Source organism: Peromyscus leucopus, chromosome 9 (assembly GCF_004664715.2).
Source record: "Peromyscus leucopus breed LL Stock chromosome 9, UCI_PerLeu_2.1, whole genome shotgun sequence".
Lineage (NCBI taxonomy): Eukaryota > Metazoa > Chordata > Mammalia > Rodentia > Cricetidae > Peromyscus > Peromyscus leucopus.
The window spans coordinates 101,528,705-101,548,744 of NC_051070.1; the positions used below are offsets into that span (position 1 = coordinate 101,528,705).

The 20,040-nt window shown below is 39.9% G+C and overlaps 1 protein-coding gene across 9 annotated transcripts in view; it reads left to right on the plus strand.

Moving 5' to 3' along the window:
- Nucleotides 1-20,040, plus strand: part of Nrg3 (neuregulin 3) — a 1,038,176-nt gene that overhangs the window by 891,834 nt on the left and 126,302 nt on the right. The gene's annotated exons all lie outside the window — the stretch shown is intronic.

The window sequence follows — 20,040 nt, forward strand, 5'->3', positions numbered from 1 at the left end:
GAAGAAGGCATAGCATAAAACAGGGTCACTGAACTTAATAAATTAGAAAAGTTAAGAGAGAAAAAGAGATGTGGCAGAGAGCTGGGTCTTCTGGGTAGGGATGGTCTTCATTCCTTAATATAACTAGCTCCTAAGCTTCATCCTTCCTCCTTGAGAGGCCTTTATTTCTCCTCTTATCTGAAAGGTAGTGCACCTGATGTGTTGTAGCAATCTAAGGGGGTCTTTAGGAGAGACTGACCATGCAATTGCTCCTAGCTGATTTGTTGATCTTCCTCAGTATTCCCATGACTGGCTTGGATATTTTTTTTTTCTTGTGCCTCACTTACCTCAGGTTTTGTAGATTGAAAACCTACCTGGGCCACATACACAGACATGATGTCCTCTAGTCTCATGCTTAGTGTAATCTTCCTTGATTTCCAGAGATACTTATGAAATTAAGGGTGTGTGTGTATATGTGTGTGTGTGTGTGTGTGTGTGTGAGAGAGAGAGAGAGAGAGAGAGAGAGAGAGAGAGAGAGAGAGAGAGAGAGAGAGAGAGAGAGAGAGAGAGAATTGTGTTTGTGTCCTAAGAGAACTTTGCAGCAGCAGAATGAGGCTGCCACTCTTTGGGGGCAGCCATTTTATTGGGAACTTGAATTTTATTCATCTTTGTATCATCTTTATTTAGGTTTTGCAAGTTGTCTTTGGAAGTCACTGAACACCAACATTTCCCACATTTAGTTGTTTATATCAGGTACAATCTTGATAGATGACTGTATGAAGATATTCAGCAAAATGTCTCCTGAATTTGAGACTCTTCATGCTTTCTAATGGCCACTCATGTAGACATGTAGAAGCAGGGGAATCTTATAGACCCAGCTAGCCTCTGAACAGAACCAACCCACCTGAGTTATGTCATTGCACGTATGTTTATGAGGCTCCATTTTCATTTCTTTCAAACTATTATACTAGAAACCAGGCTTTACATTGAAAATAGGAACATAGAAAGCAAAGGATGTTACTGAAACTCTTTAACAAACATCACATAATGAAAGGATGGGAAAGAAGGTAGGAATCTTGGGTACACCTGTATCTGGGTATACCTGTGTCATCTGGATACACCTGTATCTGGGTACACCTTGACTGGAAATGATTAAGGAATTTTCAAAGCATCACATATCCACATAGACTGTAGATTTTTTCTCTCCTTTGATTTTTTTTTTTTTTTTTTTTTTTTTTACAAATCCAATGAGTGGCAGTGACTGACTAGATCTCATGATCTTTCATCTTTGTGCTCTGATCTGTTAGGAGGTCATATTATTGTGATCTGACTGCCATTAGCTCTGCAAGACAAAAAGACAATAATCCCTCACATTCCTTCCTGAGTTTCCCAAGGACTTGATTTATCTAGAACTCTGAATCATTGTTGAGGCTGCAGAATAAACACTGAAATAAACAACACCTTTTATTGAAGTTTAATCTTACAAATTCAGAAGATCTCTGATTCCAGGAAAGAAGGAATGGACTGAGATCTTCTGGGAGAAAGGAGAGCCTAGCACAAAGGGTCAGCAAGCTTCCTTGTATGTACAGGCTGGTTCCAGCCCATCAACTCTCTGTGGCTTAGAAAGAAACTAAGGGTGGTGTTTAGTTTTTCAGAAGGATGAAAAGACCAGAAGAAGAATATTTTATGACAGACAAAAACTTTCTGTCACTCAGATGTCATTGTCTATAAATGAAATGATTTTTTCCTTGTTTGTTTATATTTTAACACAGTTTATACATTGGCTGTGGCTGCCCCATGACCATAGTGGAATTAAACAGTCACAATGTTTAAAGCTGTATATCTTCCGAAGCATAAAGTATTTACTCTCTGCTTTTTATTAAGAATGTTTGCTGAACATCGGTTTAGTGTGTTCAGCATTAACACTCTCCAATACACAAGAAAAGCATAATAATTAGTCCTTTACCAGGTGTGCTCACAGTAAAGTTGTCCTTGAATTCCATGTGCATGATAACATCATGGAATATACACATGTATATCGGGACAAGCAGAGACAGATACACACACAGCACAATAACTTTCTATGTATGAATTTTAACAAATGAGATGTTGTTTACAGTAACAAAATGATAATTAAGAGTAAAAATTTCAATAACTTGTACAATGCTCTCAGCTTCTACTGTGGCTATTTTCTTAGCTTAGCTCAAATTTGTTATGTTCGTGCTGGTTTGGAGGATTCCTTTTCAAGCCATAGCTTACCCTCATTGTAAGTCCAAAGGCATTAGAGTTTCTGACTACGGGGGTTCAGACACCTAAAAGTACAAATGAAAGGAAACCACAGTTGAACAAGTACAAGAAATACAATGATTATTACCTGGTAAATATTTGGCACTCATCATGATTTTGAGGGGAAAAAGACTAAATGTGTGGATAAATAGTGTCAGTGGCACTGTCATCCATAATTGTCTCAGTACCTGTGCATTTCAAAGGAAATTAAGCAATAGTACTTGGTAAAAGAAAATAAAGTGATAAAAAGTTTGGACATGCTGGGCAGTGGTGGCACACGCCTTTAATCCCAGCACTTGGGAGGCAGAGGCAGGCAGATCTCTGTGAGTTCGAGGCCAGCCTGGGCTACCAAGTGAGTTCCAGGAAAGGCGCAAAGCTACATAGAGAAACCCTGTCTTGGAAAAAAAAAAAGTTTGGACAAACTGACATCAGAAAGGCTCATTTCTTTTTCTCCTTTCTTCTTTTCCTAGAGAAGACTAAGAAAAAGCAAGGAAATAAGCACTCCAGCTGTGGGGACAGTGTCTCTTACTACCTGCAAGTTCCTCCCTTGGCATCAGGGCATTGGCCCATCCTTTGCCCCTGCCCCTATAATTCATGAGAAATTCCAGTTCTCTTGGTCTGATATTTGACTGCCCCTGTTTCATGTTGACACAATCAAAACTTGCCAGTCAATGCAGAGGAAAATGATTGATGGTGTGCCAAGAGTGTTAATAGCAGTGCAAATGCTAATGTAAGGTTAGTGTTAATTGACAAAACTAATAGGAGCCTCAGCATGAAAGACTGTGAAAGAAATACTTACTGTCGATGTGAGGGTAAACAGAGAGTCCTAGAAAGCATCATAGACTTTCTCAAGTCATGTGAGCAGTAGTTTAGGAGGCTAGTGACCCAGAATATTAAGGGCTACTGACATCACCCAGGTCAATGGCTTCCATGCCCTCTAACTCAGGAACCTGAAGAATGCATTTTATAGACAATGGGGACAGTGAGTTTATAGACATGATATTATTGTATGTTCAAAGTTGAGACCTTAAGAGATAAGGAGCCAGCTGAGCTCCTGTATAGCAAAAGCAGATAGATCCCCCAGTGGGCTGCCATTGGCATGCTAGTTTGGTTTTTTGTTGTTGTTTTGTTTTTTGGGTTTTTTTTTTTTTTTTTTTTTTGGTTTTTAATAGGTGGAAGCATCAGGAAGTGAGCTCCTCCATCCAGTTGACCCACCCATGAAATATTCATGTATTTCTCTATTCCAAAATGTCCTCACTGGACATTTGGTACACCCTTACTGTAGCTTTCTGGGCAACTGAGTAAAATGAGGAGAAAGATGACAAGAAACCAAATCACAAATCACTGTCCCTGAAACTCTTGAATACTTCTGGTCTCTAGCAAGGATCAAACTGCTAATAAAACCAAGGATATCTCCAGCTTCCAGTGAAGAGGAAGAATTGAGAATCATTTTCTCATTTTACCTATCTGGCTTCTTTCTTCTGTTTTCATCCTTCTTTCTTTATTTTTTATTGAAAGTGCTTTCTTCATGCAATATATGATGATTGCATTTGAATATGTAATGCATATGGAAATGAACCAGTGGGGGATAAAACAAATAATAATAATTAAAAATGGAAAACAAAAACAAAACTTTGACATGACAATATGAGACAAAAAAACCTCCTAAGATGTTGTTAAGCTCCTTTTTGTTGTTGTTGTTGTTGTTAATTGGCCATTTACTTCTGGGCATGCAGCCTGCCCCTAAGAGTAGTTTGTTTCCCCAGTGAAACTCCCTTGGAGAAAACCTGATTTTCATTTCAATGGTTATTAGTTGGAGATGTTGTCTGTGTTAGAGAAGGAGGCATGTGTCCACTTCTCCTTTAAGCTCTAGCACTGCATCTGGTGAAGAGTCATGCAGGCCCTTCATATGCTTAGTCAGTCTCAAATGTGCTTCTGTTTCATTGTGTTTAGAAGATCTTGTTCTTTGTTTCCTCCATCCCTCTAACTCTTATATTCTTTCCACCTCTTCTTCTGTAGGGTTCTCTGACCCCTGTGGTGAGGTATTTGATGGAGACAACCCTTTTCTGGATCTCTCATTCTCAGCATATTGTCTGGCTGTGGTCTCTGTATTTGTTCTCCTCGGCTGCAGAAGGAAGCTTCTCTGATGATGACTGAACAAGGCACTGATCTATGCATATAGCAGAATGCCATTAGGAATCATTTCATTGCTATATTCCTTTAGCAGAACAGACATATTTGATTTCCCCCTAGGTCTATGACCTATCTAGTCTTAGGTTCTTGGACTGTTGCACAGTGCCAGTCCTGGGTTCCATCTCATAGAGTGGACCTTACATCCAGTCAGAGAGTGATTGATAACTCCCACAACTTTTGTGCCACTATTCCAACAGTGTATCTTGCAGACAAGACACCATTCTATATCTAAGAGTTTTTACCCAGGTCGATGTTTACATTTCTCCATTGAAAGCATGCAGATACCTTCCAAAGGCATAGGGCTGAAGACTCTCTGTGGGCACCAGCTCAATTCTTTCATGTTTGATGAGTTGTGTAGGTACTGTCTTCAGGATTACGCCTTGATGTCAGTTTGTAGAGTGCAACATAGAGCCTTGGCAATAGCTGCTTCTATTTTTAGGATTCCTGCGGGAACCCATTGCCCAACAACTCAACTAGATATATCCCATTCCCACTAATAGAAGCTTCACTTAATGACATGAGATGTCCATTTGGGCCTCTGTCTCTTTTGTTAATTTGAGATTTCACTTAGTTGCCTTCACATATGTATAAATTTTATGAAGCTTCTACTACATTAAGTTTTCATATTATGATTCAAGTGGCACTTAATTTTAGGTGTCTCTTCCTGTATTGCTGCCATTGTTCCTACTTTCCTCCTCACTGATATTCCCGTTCTAGTCCTCCCTCTCCCATCCATAAACAACTACCTATTCTATTTCCCCTTCTTAAGGAGGTTGACCCATCTCCCCTAATCCCTGACTCTATACCTAACCTTGCAGTTCTACAGATTATACTTTGCCTATCATTGACTTCACAGCAGTAGTCACATAAATGAATATGTAACAAAATTGTCTTTCGGGGTTTGAGTTACAACAATCAGGATAATTTTATTCTACTTCCATCCATTTACATACTAATTTAACAGTTTCACTTTTTTAATGACTGGGTAATATCACATTGTAAAACTTTACCACATTCCTTTATCCACTAATCTTTTGACAGCCATATGGGTCATTTCTAAGGGAACTTTCTTTTCTGGTCCAGTGTATTTTGTGTTCTGTATGCTTCTTGTACTTTGACAGCTTCTCCATTTTCTGGTTAGGGAAATTTTCTTCTATGATTTTGCTAAAAATATTTTCTGTGCCTTTCACCTTTGCTTCTTCTCCTTCCTCTATTCCTATTATTCTTAGGTTTGGTCTTTTCATACTGTCCCAGATCCCTGGATGTTTTGTGAGTTTTTTTTTTCTTTTTTCTGTTTTAGATTTAACATTTTCTTTGAACAAGATATCCATTCTTCTGTCTTGTCTTAAATGACTAAGGTTCTCTCTTCCATCTCTTGTATTCTGTTGGTGAAGCTTAACTCTGTGGTTCTTGTTCCAGTTTTTAAATTTTTCACTTCCAGATTTCCCTTAGTTTGATTTTTTATGATTCTATTTTTACTTCCAGTTCTTAAACTCTTGTGTTCATTTCCTTCCTCTACTTGTTGGTGTTTTCAAAGATTTCATTAAAAGATTTATTCATTTTCTTTTTAGGAACCTCTATCATAACCAAAGAGCCTATTTTAAGGTCCTCATCTTGTGCTTCAACAATGTTGCCTTTCTCAGGACCTGTTATTGAGCTCCAGTGGAGACATATTGTCCTGGCTGTAATTGACTGTGTTTTTATTCTGGGGTCTGTGCATCTGGGTTTGGTATAATAGTAATTCTAAGTGTTGATGCATGGTCTTGTCTTTGTTGATTGGGTGTTTTGTTTCTTGGTTTCTGGTGCCCTCTCTGGTTCTTAGGAGAATGTGTTAGCTGTGTGTTGCCTGGTAGGTAATTCTGGTATCCTGCCAGGAGCAGCCACAGAAGATTCTGAGTACAATGTGTTTCTAGACATGGGAAGCTAATAATTAGGAATGAGGGGTGGGCTAGAAGGTTAGGCTGAAGGGGTCCATAGGAGGCAGGAAAGCAGGATTTTCCACCAGGATCTTCTTAGTCTCCTGTGAAGTGAGGCAGAGCATGAGGAGAGGCCACAAAAGGATTTATGATACAAAGTTGGGCATGAAAGCAGGTAATTGGATTTGGTGGAGAGGCAGGGGAGTGAAGATTTGAAGCTAGTCTACCAGCTTCACTGTCCTACTTGCTTCTCTGACAAGTCTGACTGATGGTTTTCTGGGATGGCCTACTGGACTGGGTTGGGATGATGGGATGAGGTAGAGAAGACTAGGGGAAAAGATCTAAGATATGGGGGGCAGAGAAGAAGAGGAGGCCACAGCAGGTAGTCTCCTCCAGAGTTGAGGGTAGGGTGCTGGGGTACTGGTTTTGGAGGAGAGGAGGAAGAGGTGAAAATCTGCAGTTCTGGTTCTTCTCATCTCTTTAAAATCTCTCTCTTGCTGTCATCAATGTCAGGTGCAGAAAGCTTTAGAGGTGATATCAGGGTCAGTTCAGAAACATCATGAATCTTAGGAAGCCATGGAACACAGCTCAGATGTCATTAGCAAACCTGTTAATCTCTATCCACAGAGTTCTAGGGTATAGGCACATTAACTTATTTTAAAATATTAAACAGCACAATAGCATATATACCAGGACCTATGCTACAGTTGGAAGATTGGGAACATTCACTCATGCTACTACTCAGTGCTAATTTACTTAGCACTAAGCTTAAAATCCTCTTTGTAGCTATGGTCTTTTCAACAAAAGAACTGAAAACAGGATTTTGGAAATGAATGCATTTGTAATTGAGTATGATTTTGCTTGTCTATGTAGTTCAGAGAGAAATGAGTCAGAGAGACTGATGTTCAGATTATAAATGAACTCAGAAGCCATTTGGACAGCAGAGTGAGAAGCAGGGTGCAGAAAATATTATTAGCCTATGCAGACATGCCCATATGTAGTGACATAACTTCTGCTGAGGGGAGAACTACAGAGACAGAAGGAAGAATGCTTGCATCATACATGGTGATGTGCAGAGACCTCCATTTAAACATCTTCCAGCATGGTGATGATAGATGCCCACCGATCTCTTTCACCTCTTCCACACAGACAAGCTTGTATTTTAGTGACTGTGGGGAAGCTGTCATTTATTTCATGATGACTGATTCATTCTCAAAAATCTTTAAAGAAGTTACTGAAAAATAGACATATGAAATATAAAAATGAATCATCTTTCTACATTGTTTGTCATTATGATTATGAATATTTAAAGAGAGAATTAAAGTCTGGAGGTAAATATTCATAGATATTTGCTTCATTTAGATCCAGTGTAGGGCTGGAAGGCTGGCTCAGTGATTGAAATCATGTATTGCTCTTGCAGAGTATTTGAGTTTGGTTCTCAGCAGGCACACTGAGCAGCTGTCAGCTGTCTGTAACTCCTGCACTGGGGGAGATGTTACCTTCCTGTGGATTCTAGGGGCACCTGAACTCACATGTGCACAGAAACACACACACACACACACACACACACACACACACACTAAAATACACCATATTTTGAAAAAAGACTAAGTGCATTGATTTGTTTAAATAAATGTATGTGTTTATTTCCCTTTTAGTATCTTAGAGCTCATGTCATTCAAAATGAAAAATGTATTCGGATATGACTAGCACATAGCTGATGTCTGTGTTATCATTAGTGTAGTCTATATTACAATCTCTAAGAAAATTACCTTATAATAAGACTGGAAAAAGCAAGTATTTGTTATTTAATTTATTTATTTTTAAAAAGTTTTTTTTTTTTTTAATTTTTCATACCAATCCCAGTTCCCACTCCCTTGCCTTCTCGCACCCTACCCCCATCTTGCCCCATTCCACCCTCATCTACTCCTGAGAGAGGGTAAGACTTCCTTGGTGGGTCAATAAAATCTGGCATACTAAGTAGAGGCAGGACCAAGCCCCTCTCTCTGGTGTCAAGGCTGAGCAAGGTATCCTACCCTAGGAAATGTATTCCAAAAAGTCATTTAATGCACCCAGAATAAGTCCTGGTCCTGCTGCCAGGGGTTCACCAAACAGATTTAGCCATATGATTGTCACCCACATTCAGAGGGCCTAGTTCAGTCCCATGCATGTTCCCCAGCTGACAGGTCCAAGACCACGAGCTTGGGTCAGCTGTCTCTGTGGTTCCCCCATCATGATCTTGACCTCACTTGCTCCTGTGATCCCTCCTCTCTCTCTTCAACTGAAGTCTAGGAGCTCAGCCTAGTGCTTACTTGTGGATCATTGCATCTGCTTTCATCAGTTATTGGATGAAGGACAGCTGGCCCTGCTTCTCACTGATCTATTCATGTATACATTAATACATGTATTTATATGTACAAAGATAATTTTTATTTAGGGTAGTCACTGATCTGATTATAAGGGAAAGTAAATTCAGGCACCTTCTCCATTATTGTTAGGAGTTGTAACTGATGTCATCCTTGTGTGTTCCTGGGGATTTCCCTAGCACAAGTTTTCTCCCTAAACCCCTAATGGTTCCCTCTATCAAGATATCTCTTCCATTGAAAAGCAAGCATTTTTATATTCAGATAGTAAAAAACTTATTGGGGTCAGGAAAATTGAGTTTTAAATAAACTGACATTGCATGAAAGCTTAGAAGCTTGGCAACATATGTTAAAATTTCTACCAAAATTAATCCACAATGTAAATGCAGATTAAAGGCTTTTAACAGCATTTTCTGCTTTACAATCCATCCCAATATGTGTTCATCATATTAAATTCAAAAAATAAAGAGAACTATGAAAGAGTGTCAACAATCCCATCATAGAGATAAATAACAAGCCAATGTTTCCCTTCAGACTTTTTGGTGTGTGGGTATGAAAGCATAGGTACTGTTGAGTCGAGATCATTTTCTATGCTAAGAACCCTTACAATCACTCTGCTATTTCCATCTCTAATTGTATATCTTAGTTACTTTTCTGTTCCTATGACAGAATACCATGACCACGGCAACTTGTAAAAGAAAGCATTTAATTTGGGGCTCCCAGTATCAGAGGGTTAGAGTCCATGACCACCATGACAGGGAGCATCACACTGGAGCATTAGCTGAGATCTTATATTTATCAACAGATGGGGAGGGAGAGGGAGAGGGAGAGGGAGAGGGAGAGGGAGAGGGAGAGGGAGAGGGAGGGAGAGAGAGAGAGAGAGAGAGAGAGAGAGAGAGAGAGAGAGAGAGAGAGAACAAGCTAACTGGGAATGGCATGGGCTTTTTTAAAATCTCAAAGTCCATGCCTAGTGACACACCTCCTCCAACCAGGACCACCTCCTAACTCTTCCCAAATTGTTCTACCAACTGCTGACCAAGCACTCAAATACATGAGCCTATGGGAGCCATTCTCATTTAAACCAGCACATTTAAAACATGTCTCTATTGTTTTTGTAATAAGCCATATTGTTGTTAAGGATTTAATAATATACATAGAAGTGTAAAAATGTATAAATGTACATAGGCATTTGTGTCTGCCTTTTAACAACTTTTTGTTGATTCTTTCTGGATTTTACATCTTGCACCCTGATCCCACTAATTCTGCCCTCTGCTCTTGCACCTCCTCCCAAAACAAAATTTAAAAGTAAATTGTAAAAAACAAAACTAAAACCAGTGCAAAACAAGTAAAAGAAATAAACAAAAATCTCAGCGTGGAAGTGGTGTAGCACAGTGAGTCACTCAGTATATCTTTTAGTCCATACATCTTTACTAGCAAGTGTTTATTGCAATAAGTCACTAGTCTTTTCCAAGACTGGCTTCTGCTATACTATTGATGCTGGGATTCCTCTTGGATATCCTATCATAGTCTTGTGGTATTGAGATCACTGAGATTTGGATCTGCAGGTCTGGCCCCTTCACATGTTCCAGCAGTTTGTAAACGAGGTGGATGTTGGGATACCTCTTTTGTCCTAGTTCTGGGCCTTGGTCAGCCCTCCAGCTTTCCCTCATCATCACCACCCGAATGAGCTTGCCAGCATTGCCCCAGACAGTTCACCCAATTCAGCAGACAGCAAGGAGCTCTACTGGCCCAGCTCTCACACCCCTGGGTCTGGTTCACCTGCCCTTGTCCCCAAGGCCAGCTCTACTGCTTTGTCCAGGTGAGGTGAAGGGTTCCTGTACTTGGTGAGTGGCAGGGCCAGCTCTCCCATTTTTTTGCCCCCAAAGCTGCTGCCAGAAGCCATGTTTGGGTCTGTGGCCCTGCTGCAAGTGGGGCCTGAGTTGATGTCCATGGCTTCTGTTACCACTGAGGGCTGGGTGGTCCTTTTCTGGGCAGATACCTGCGGCCATATTGGTCTTAGATGGCCAAGCTGCTGCAGACCAGGATGGCCTATGCTGTTACCCAGGGCCATGACATAACCTGGTCCTGAACTGTGGCCTCGGGCCATGTCTGGGTTGATGGCCCTACCACAGCCAGGGTTTGTGTTGAGCTCTGTGACCCCTGTTACCATCGAAGGCTGAGCAGATGCCTGGGGTCTGGGCTGCTCCCTGGGGACATGTTAGTATTTGAGGACCATGCTGCCACTGGGGCCATGCTGATCTGGACTGGGTGATCTGCAATGTCAACTAGGGCCATGACGACATCCAGGTTCAGGCTGTTGGCAAGGATCATGTCTGGGTCTGTGGCCCTACCACAACCTGAGTCTGTGCTGATGTCTGTGGCTAGTGCTACAGACACTAAAGGCCACTGTGGTGCCTAGGATCTGGGCCTCCATTTGTGGCCTTCCTTCTTGGTGCCCAAGGAAGACTGTGCTGTTGTAAGGCACATACAGAACTGAGTGACGTGCTGCCACCCAGTGCCAGGGTTTCAAATGAGCCTGAGCTGAGTCCAGAGCCATGTCTGACCTGATACGCAAGGCTCCTCTTGCCACTGAAGACCATGCAGATGCCAAGGGATCTGGGCTCACACCTGGAGCCATGTGGGAATTTGAGGGCCTTACTGCTGTTTGGTCCATGCTGATCTAAGTGACCTGCACTGCCAGCTGGGGTCATGGTGACATCTGGTCCAGATTGCTGCCAAGGACCCTATTTGGGTCCATGGTCCAACCACAGCTGGGGTCTGTATTAATGTCTATGGACCATAAGGCCACTAAAGGCCACAGGGATGCCAGGAGCCTGGACCTCTACCTAGGGCCAGGTTACTGTCTGTGATATTTTAAATGTAATTGGCCACTCTAAGCACAATGAGAATGGCACTCTTATGAGGTGTAGATTGGTGTAGCCTTGTTGAAGGAAGTGTGTCACTGTGTGGGCAGGCTTTGCGGTCTCTTTTGCTCAAGTTTCCATCAGTGTGACTCTCAATCCATTTCCTGTTGCCTGCAAGATACAGCACTCTCAGTTACTTCACCAGTACCATGTCTGCCCAGACACCATGATAACTGACTGAACCTCTGAACCTGTAAGCAAGCCCCAATGAAATGTTTCTCTTCATAAGAGTTGCCATGGTCATGGTATTTCTTCACAGCACTAGAAACCCTAATTACGAGAGTGTCCAAGGGCTGAGCCTCTGCTGGCGCCATGCAGATCTGAGTAGCCTGTACCGCTGACTGGGGTCCTGGCGCCATCCTGGCCTGGGCTACTGTCAGGGCCCATGTCTGGGTCGTTGGCCCTGCTGCAGCCAAGGTCTGTGTCAATGTCTGTGGCTCCTGTTACCACTGAAAGCAGTGAGGATAGGGCTGCATAAAGTTGGCCCTGCCCCTCCCTGGTCTGTTCATGTATACATTAATATATGTATTTATATGTAAAAAGATGTAAAGCATCATGAATATCCATCAAATACAACTCTGCCTACTTATAGCTATCTCCCCACATGCAATCTTAAGTGCTGTTTATACTAATATCATCAGCTCTAATTCAAAATCCTAGGACTTATTCTTATCCACTCTGTTTTCCTCGTTTTTAAATTCTTTTCCTCCCAGCCAGAGACATGTACTTTATTTCCTATAAAATATTCATTTGTTCAAACTTCATATGCACATAAAAAAAATCAACAAATTTTAACTCACCTACAAGGTATGACCTTATGAACTGTAATTATAGTGGTTTTTTTTTTTTTTGTGTGTAGAACTGGGCTAGAAAATAAGTGTGGGAAATTGGCAACATGGAACACAGACAGATTTATATCCCTGAGATATCTACAGGCCTAAGTTTTTCTTTTTGAAAGGTCTACCTCCATTGTTGCCTCTTCACTGTATCTGTTTTGTTAGACTTAAGATAATATCCTAAACTCCACTCTGGATGGACCATCCTAGAATCCTCTTACCCTCTCTTCATTTGAAAAAGAACACTACATTCAATGTACATGTTTGCACATATATTCTTGAATATGTATTTTGACATGTCTGGAATGTGGATATTCCTTACATTCTTTAACATAATAAACCATAAAATTATATTGTGTCAGTTCTTAAAGTCAACAGTATTTTAGATTTAATTAAATATTGAATATATGTTTGTTCCTATGTTGCCTAATTAAGATGTAAAAGTCACAAAGAAATAGTGATTAAAGAGTGTACATTAATTTGATATAAGGAAATCCCTCAGACTGGAGAGGAGGCTCAGCAGTACATTTTGATCTTTCAGAGAACTCAAGCTTTGTTCTAAGTACCCATGTTAAGGCTTACAATTTCCTCTAACTCCAGATCTAGCCGATCTTATGCCCTCTTCTGCTCTCTAAATACCAGATATGCACTCACACAGACACATACACATAAATAAAAACAAATATGAATCTTAAAACATTACAAAAACAAACAAACAAACAAACAAAAACAGAATTGTGCAAATATCTGAATTAACACAAGGGCTCATTTTCCTCTGGTGTGATCCTGATCATGTTGTTCTCTTAGGGACTTAGCATCTGCTGTTGCATTCTCTGCTTCCAGCTTACTTACACAAATGAGGGCTGCTCTGTATGGTGGGATAGTCTGCAGTCCCAGCTCTCAGGAGATAATGGCAGGACCATCACAAGTTTGAAGCCAGTCTGGGTTATACTATATGGATGGCCCTGTTTCAAAGAGATGGCAGAGGAAGAAGAGGACAAGGCGGCCATAATAATGGCTCTGGTGATATATTATGTACCCTAATAAAATTTGCCTGAATATTAGAGAGACAAAGGAACAAGCCATCTCTTACCTTTAGGACTCCTAAGCCTGAGAAGCCTGTAGTTCCTGTCTCCTCACACCTTATATAACTTTTTCCACCCAACCATCACTTCCTGGGATTAAAGGTGTGTGTGCTTCCCAAGCAAAAGCATGAGATCTCAAGTGCTGGGATTAAAGGCATATGATTCCGAAGTATTGATATTAAAGGTGTGTGCCTGGCTCTGTTTCTGTCCTAGACAATCTCATGTAGTCCAGGTTGGCTTTGAACTCACAGAGATCCAGGTGGATCTCTGCCTCGACAGTGCTAAGATTAAAGGTGTGTGCCACATTGCCTGGCTTCTATGCTTAATCTAGTTGTTTGTTCTGTTCTCTGACCTTCAGGCCAATTTTATTAGGGTCTACAATATATCACCACATTCCCTCTTTTTGTCTAAAATAATAAAAGAAAGTTATAAGTAATATAAGAAAAACTATATACAATAAATGCAATTAGTGTATAAAATACATGTCAAGAATTACATTAAATAGGGTACACAATATATCACCACAAATGGCCAAGTTTTCAATCACTTAACTTTTAGAAGACTGACATTAGTGTTTATCATTTGTTTCTTGAATCATTTCCTGTGTGAATCAGAGCATGGTTACTGCTATTATTGTGTGGGTTGAATCATACCCCCTTCAAAGAAACACCAAAGTCCTTAGCTCTAGCACCTGTGCTTGTGAATGCCATCTTATTTGAAAGTAGAAATTGCATGTCATCAAGTTTAATGGAGTCATACATAACCAGGGTGGGCCCTAAGTCCAGGGATGCGTATACCATAAGGAGTGGTCTGAAGGCATGGAAGTTATCTCCTGAACTCCATAAGATCTGCAGTGACAATGGATAGAGTTGAATGGCCATGAGCCAAGAACACAAGGATTAACAGCAGCAACCTGACATTATGACATGCTTGAGGAGATGTATTGTTTGAGCCTGGGGCAGGGTAGGGGAGGGAGGGTGGCCAAGTCAATACCTTGACTTGGGACTTTTTCATCTACATACAAGAAGTATTATATTCCCATTATTTTAAGCTACTTTGTTTGTGACACGCTAAATTAATGCCATCCTCCTGGTATGAAAATCTACACCAGTGTTAACTTGCACAAGGTATCCCCAGAGACTGGGCATTTTAACCTTCCAGCCTTCAACTTTGGTTGACCAGTCTGTGGTATTCTGTTATACCACTGTAGAGCGGACTGAGAAAGTGATTGGAAAAATAAAAGGACAATAGCAGCCTAAAGCAAATACAATCATTAAGATTTCTGAGTGATTAAGTGTGAGCAAAGCAATGAGTGAAACACATAAAAAGAACTGGGCTCTCCCATGCACACAGATGAGAGTGAGGAGGTGTGGAAAGCCAAGCTCATCCCTGAGCTGTTGAAAGAACAAAGTTCAATGATGACTGAGAGGGAAAAACGAAGGGATGATGAAAAGAAATTCAAAAGAAGTTTTCAAACTAGAAAAGTATCAAGTAAAAAATGTGGCATTACTTAGAGGCAGAATGCAAGGTAAGGTTAATGGGATGTGTCGGCTATAAAGGGACATTAAGTAACAATAAAAGTGGAATTTAGCAAGGTGATAAGCAGCCATTAACCAATAAAAACCAATCTCCATAGTAACTAAACACATCAGGCAAAATGCACTAAATACAATGAGCTGGAGGCAAATAATATTATAATGAAACCTCTGGCATGTATATGAGAACATATATATGGCACAGACATTCTCTATGACTATTATGTCATAAATAACAAAGTATTTAGGTCAAAGTTCTACACATTAATGGAGCAAAAGAGCCATGGACAGTGGCAGAGATTATAAAAGTTGGCTAGCTAATATGTTCTAATGAATGATTATCTTTTATATGTCTCATTTGTTTGTTTAAAACACATTTCCTTAAGCATCTGTTTTTAATTACATTGCCTTACACATTGTGATGCATGCTTCACCTAAATTGATTGGGAGTCAGCAGAGCCTGGTACACTCAGTTGAGGCAGGTCCAAGGGAGACCTTGCCTTGGAGGAGGTGGAAATGAGGGGTGGGTTGGGGAGGGGGGCTGGGGAGTGGGAGGAGGGGGGACAGGGGAATCTGTGGTTTGTATGTAAAATGAATAGAAAATTCTTAATAAAAAATAAAGAAAAAAGTACCAATGATGCAGGACTTCTACATTTGGTATGCTTCTAGATTCAGTCATATGTATTACATGGAAGTGTTTTAGTTGATAAGAGATCACAGATATGACTCAGGAGTGAAGTGTAAAACTGTAATGGAAAAGGAAAACTCCTATCACAAAGTCACATCTTAGCCATAACAGTGTCATAGCACATCAAAGGTCTGTGATGAAGCTGACATAAAGAAAATAGTGCATAGAGTTATATATATATATAAAGACATAATACTTGATAGTGGGTGACCATGTTGCTCCATATATACTAGTAGTCCTATTCTTATTATTGTTGTTTAGGAATATACTCCTACTTTTAAGAAAAATAACTGTGAATTACCCGAAGGCAGGTCCTTTGGAGACAGTCAGAAGAAGCCAGTGATATCACAGGAGAAGACATGCATATCAACAATTCAACTAGTGTCTCCCAGTGGGATATGTGTGGAGATAGAAGACTAATATTGAAGATCTTGACCTCATGTAGGCTTAGGCTAATGATGCCATGGTCTCTAATGAGAAGAAATTATAATGGTTTAAACAAATAAAACATTTTATTGAGAGAATATTTGTACATCTCTATGGGATGAATCATTGTAATTCAATACATATGTACATATATTATAGTCAAATCATGTGTTCAGCATTTATATCTCCTTAAAAGTTCATAATTTTTATGATTTGAGAATTTTATACTCTGGTCATTTTGCAGTATGTAATAGATTAGCTTAACCAACAGTTATTTAAAAGCAATAAGGAAGAAAAAGGTCAGGATGTGGTAGTTCATGCTTGTTACACCAGCACTTGGGAGGCTGAGGGAGGAGGATTCTTGTGGGTTCTCTGGGAGGCTACAAAGTGAGCTCCATTATCAAATAAACAAACAAATAAACAAACAAAATAAAAACCCTGCTGGGTTTGGTGGCATATGCTTTGTATCACTGAATGTATGCCTCTAATCCCCACCTGCATGCCTTTAAACCCAGCACTTGAGAGGCAGACAAGTCTCTGTGAGCTCAAGGCCAGCCTGGTTTACATAGTGATTTCCAGGACATTCAGGTCTACATCTTAAGGCCCTACCACAAACAACAACAATAATAACAGACAAATAAATACAGCCAAGGAGTAGAAGTAGCTTGTCCATGTCAGCTCTGCTTTGGTGCTTCTCACTAGGTTCTGTTCCCCCCAGCCCTCCTGCCCTTTCTGTCTCTAGGGACCACTATTTGATTCTATTTTATTTTTTATGTATTTTTAAAAATTATTTAATTTATTTTTTGAGATTATAATATAATAGTGTCATTTCCCCCTTTTCTTTCCTCCCTCCATAACTTTCTATATAGCCTTCCTTGCTATTTTTTAAATTCATGGCCTCTTTTTCATTAATTATCTACATACACACACACACACACACACACAGAGAGAGAGAGAGAGAGAGAGAGAGAGAGAGAGAGATATTATAAAATGTTTGTATGTATGTGTTTATATACACATATATTCCTAAATATATAAATATAATCTTCTCATTAAGTATAATGTTACTCATATGCATGATTTCAAGGCAGACCACTTGGTCCTGGGTATGATATTCCCTGAAGAAGACTTTCTTCTGCTCTCAACATTCCTTAATTGACTGTAGTTAATGTGTAGAGATATCCATAGGTCATATGGGGCTACATCTGACGGTGCCTAAGCTTGTAAAATTGGGAATCCTGGTTTGGAGCTATAGAAACTGTTGCAAAGGGGCAAGCATGATGCTTCTCAGGCTATTTCCCTAGCAGTTCCTCCCAAAGCTGAAGGCCAGGAAAGAGACTTCTCTAATCCCTTCCAAGTGAAAGCCAAGTGCTGGTTGATGCTTTGGCCACTAGAGGCAGCATTCGTGGCACTAGGAAAGTCTTTAAGATCTTTATCAATACCTAATGGACAAGTACAGGTGAAGCTGGGGCATTGCTTCAGTAGCTGTGGTCACAGACAGCTATGGCCTATGGCTAGGGAGGAGACCTGCCTATTTCTCAACGGGGAAGCTCAGGTATTGGAAGTTTATTTTGCCACTTTTCTGATGTCATAGAAGCAATTTGGGCCTTTCCCCACCCCAGATGGAAGGTGAGTATGAAGAAAGATTTCACAACAGTAGCTACAGCCCCCTTGGTTGTCTTCTGGCAAGAGTTGCCCTAGTTCCCAAGGAGGTATGTGGATATTGGTCCTGAATCCACAAAAAGGTAAAGGGTCTATTCTGCCTAGTAACACAAGGATTTTTAGTCAAATACTGGGCTAAGGTGGCATCCAGCAATGTCGGTTGTAGGAGCTTGGCTACTGGATTGGCATATGCCTAAAGTGGGTTCTTCCTTTGATCAAAAGCAGTTATTGTCATACATTTTTTTTCCTCAAGTCGGATTCAAAGTTTTTAAGAATTACATCTCTCATTTTTCTACAGTTAGTGCCTGCTGCTATCATCTGGGTTGCCCAAACTTTTCCACTTGCCTTTCCCCGGAGCTTAATTTGCAATTGCTTTGTTTCTAGGCTGTCATCCTGCAAGTTCATGCTCATTAGGGTTCCTTTCACTTCTTGGATGATATCCAAAATTCTCCTTCCCCCCTTCTCCTTGGTTCATTGTTTGCCCAAATTTCCTCTGTGACAGAGGTGCAGGGTAGGCACCTCCATTCGGCCATCTTTTTACCCTGGTTGGGAATGTTTTAAAAAGTATGAAAAAGGAACCTAGCACAGAACAATGCTATCAAGGCAGAACATTTTTTGTGTAGCTGTATATATGTGTTAAATGATGTCATTATCAAAGGATCAAAAGTTTAAAAGATCATAAAGTAAAAACAAAAATGGTGGCCAGCTTAAGTTATCACTGAAAATTGTATTTTAAAATATATATGGTAGTACAGAATGAGTGAGAATACAATGTTTACAAAATCAGCAATGTTTCACAGAATTGTCCTTGGCCATATTCTCTCAACACTCACCTACTGACTCACCAAGAGCATCTTCCAGCCATCTAGGTTTGTGTAAGTATATTATGAGATATTTAAACAGTGATGAAATCACATTTTATTAATTGATGCCTTTTTGAAACAGTAAATATGACTAGAGGAAGAAAACCCTGGGAGTCAGAGTGCTATGCTAGCAAGGTTTACCTATGGCTGTGGAAGATTAGGTCAGTCTTTCCCTTGCCATGGATAGTTCACACCTCTCATAGATACAGAATATATATACATGTATCTTGGGTTCAATTTTTGATTAGTTAACAGTTACACAATCATCTTTGGCCATTTTCTTAGCCTCACAGTCCATGTTTTTTTATCACACAGAGAGAAATATTTCTAGGTATTACTCCATCTACAACTTAAGCATTCTTTTATACAATCACAAAAATAGTTTTTTAGGACCCAAGATGCTTCTGCAATCTAAGGAACTACATCTGTGTTTGAATCTCTAAAAGTACAACTGTAGAAACATTTGCAAAATAAGATAATTTCCTCTAAGGGGCAGCAAAGGGTTAATTATTTTAACATTGAAATATTAGTTGTACCACAGCTGTTCATAGGATACTCAAAGCATAGATTGGAAATTTAAAGATCTCAATGGTATAAACTGATTGTGAGTTTATATATGACAGTGGTATCCCTTGACATAAACCTTGACTTATGGGTCATCAACATTCAGGAAATGTGTTCTTCCATTTACTTCTGGGAATGAAATTAAGTTGCTGACAGTCTATCATTGTTCTCAGTGTCACCAACACTGGGATTTCCTCTTCAATAAACTCCCTCCTGAGAAGGTCAAATTCTTTTCCTTCTAATATGTACATCGTGGTTAAAAATAAGACAATTGCAGGTCTACAAAACAGACACTGGTAAAAAAAGTTCATGTATGTTTTTGTATGTAAGGCACATGGGTAATTAACATCCTGCTTGGACAGATTGAATGATGGACTTGGTGCTAAGAAATCCTAACAAATATGGACTGAAAACAAAGAAACTGACAAGTATGAATAAGTGGATCAGAAAAAAAGCAAGAAAAATATAAGTTATCATTTGTTTTAGGAATTTCTAATAGGCAAGAAAATGAGCATATGCAAATGTGAATGGTTTATTAAAAGGGAAACATAGAAATGTGCAAAATGGAAGAGATGCAGCTCAGTGCGGGTTTGTTTAGATCCATCGCATTGGTAAGTAAAAGTCAATCAAAAGAAGTACTATGAAGAAATGACAGGGTAGCCTGACCCTTTAAGCTGCTGTACACACTCATTGGAGACTCAGTTCCTGGAGATTCTCATC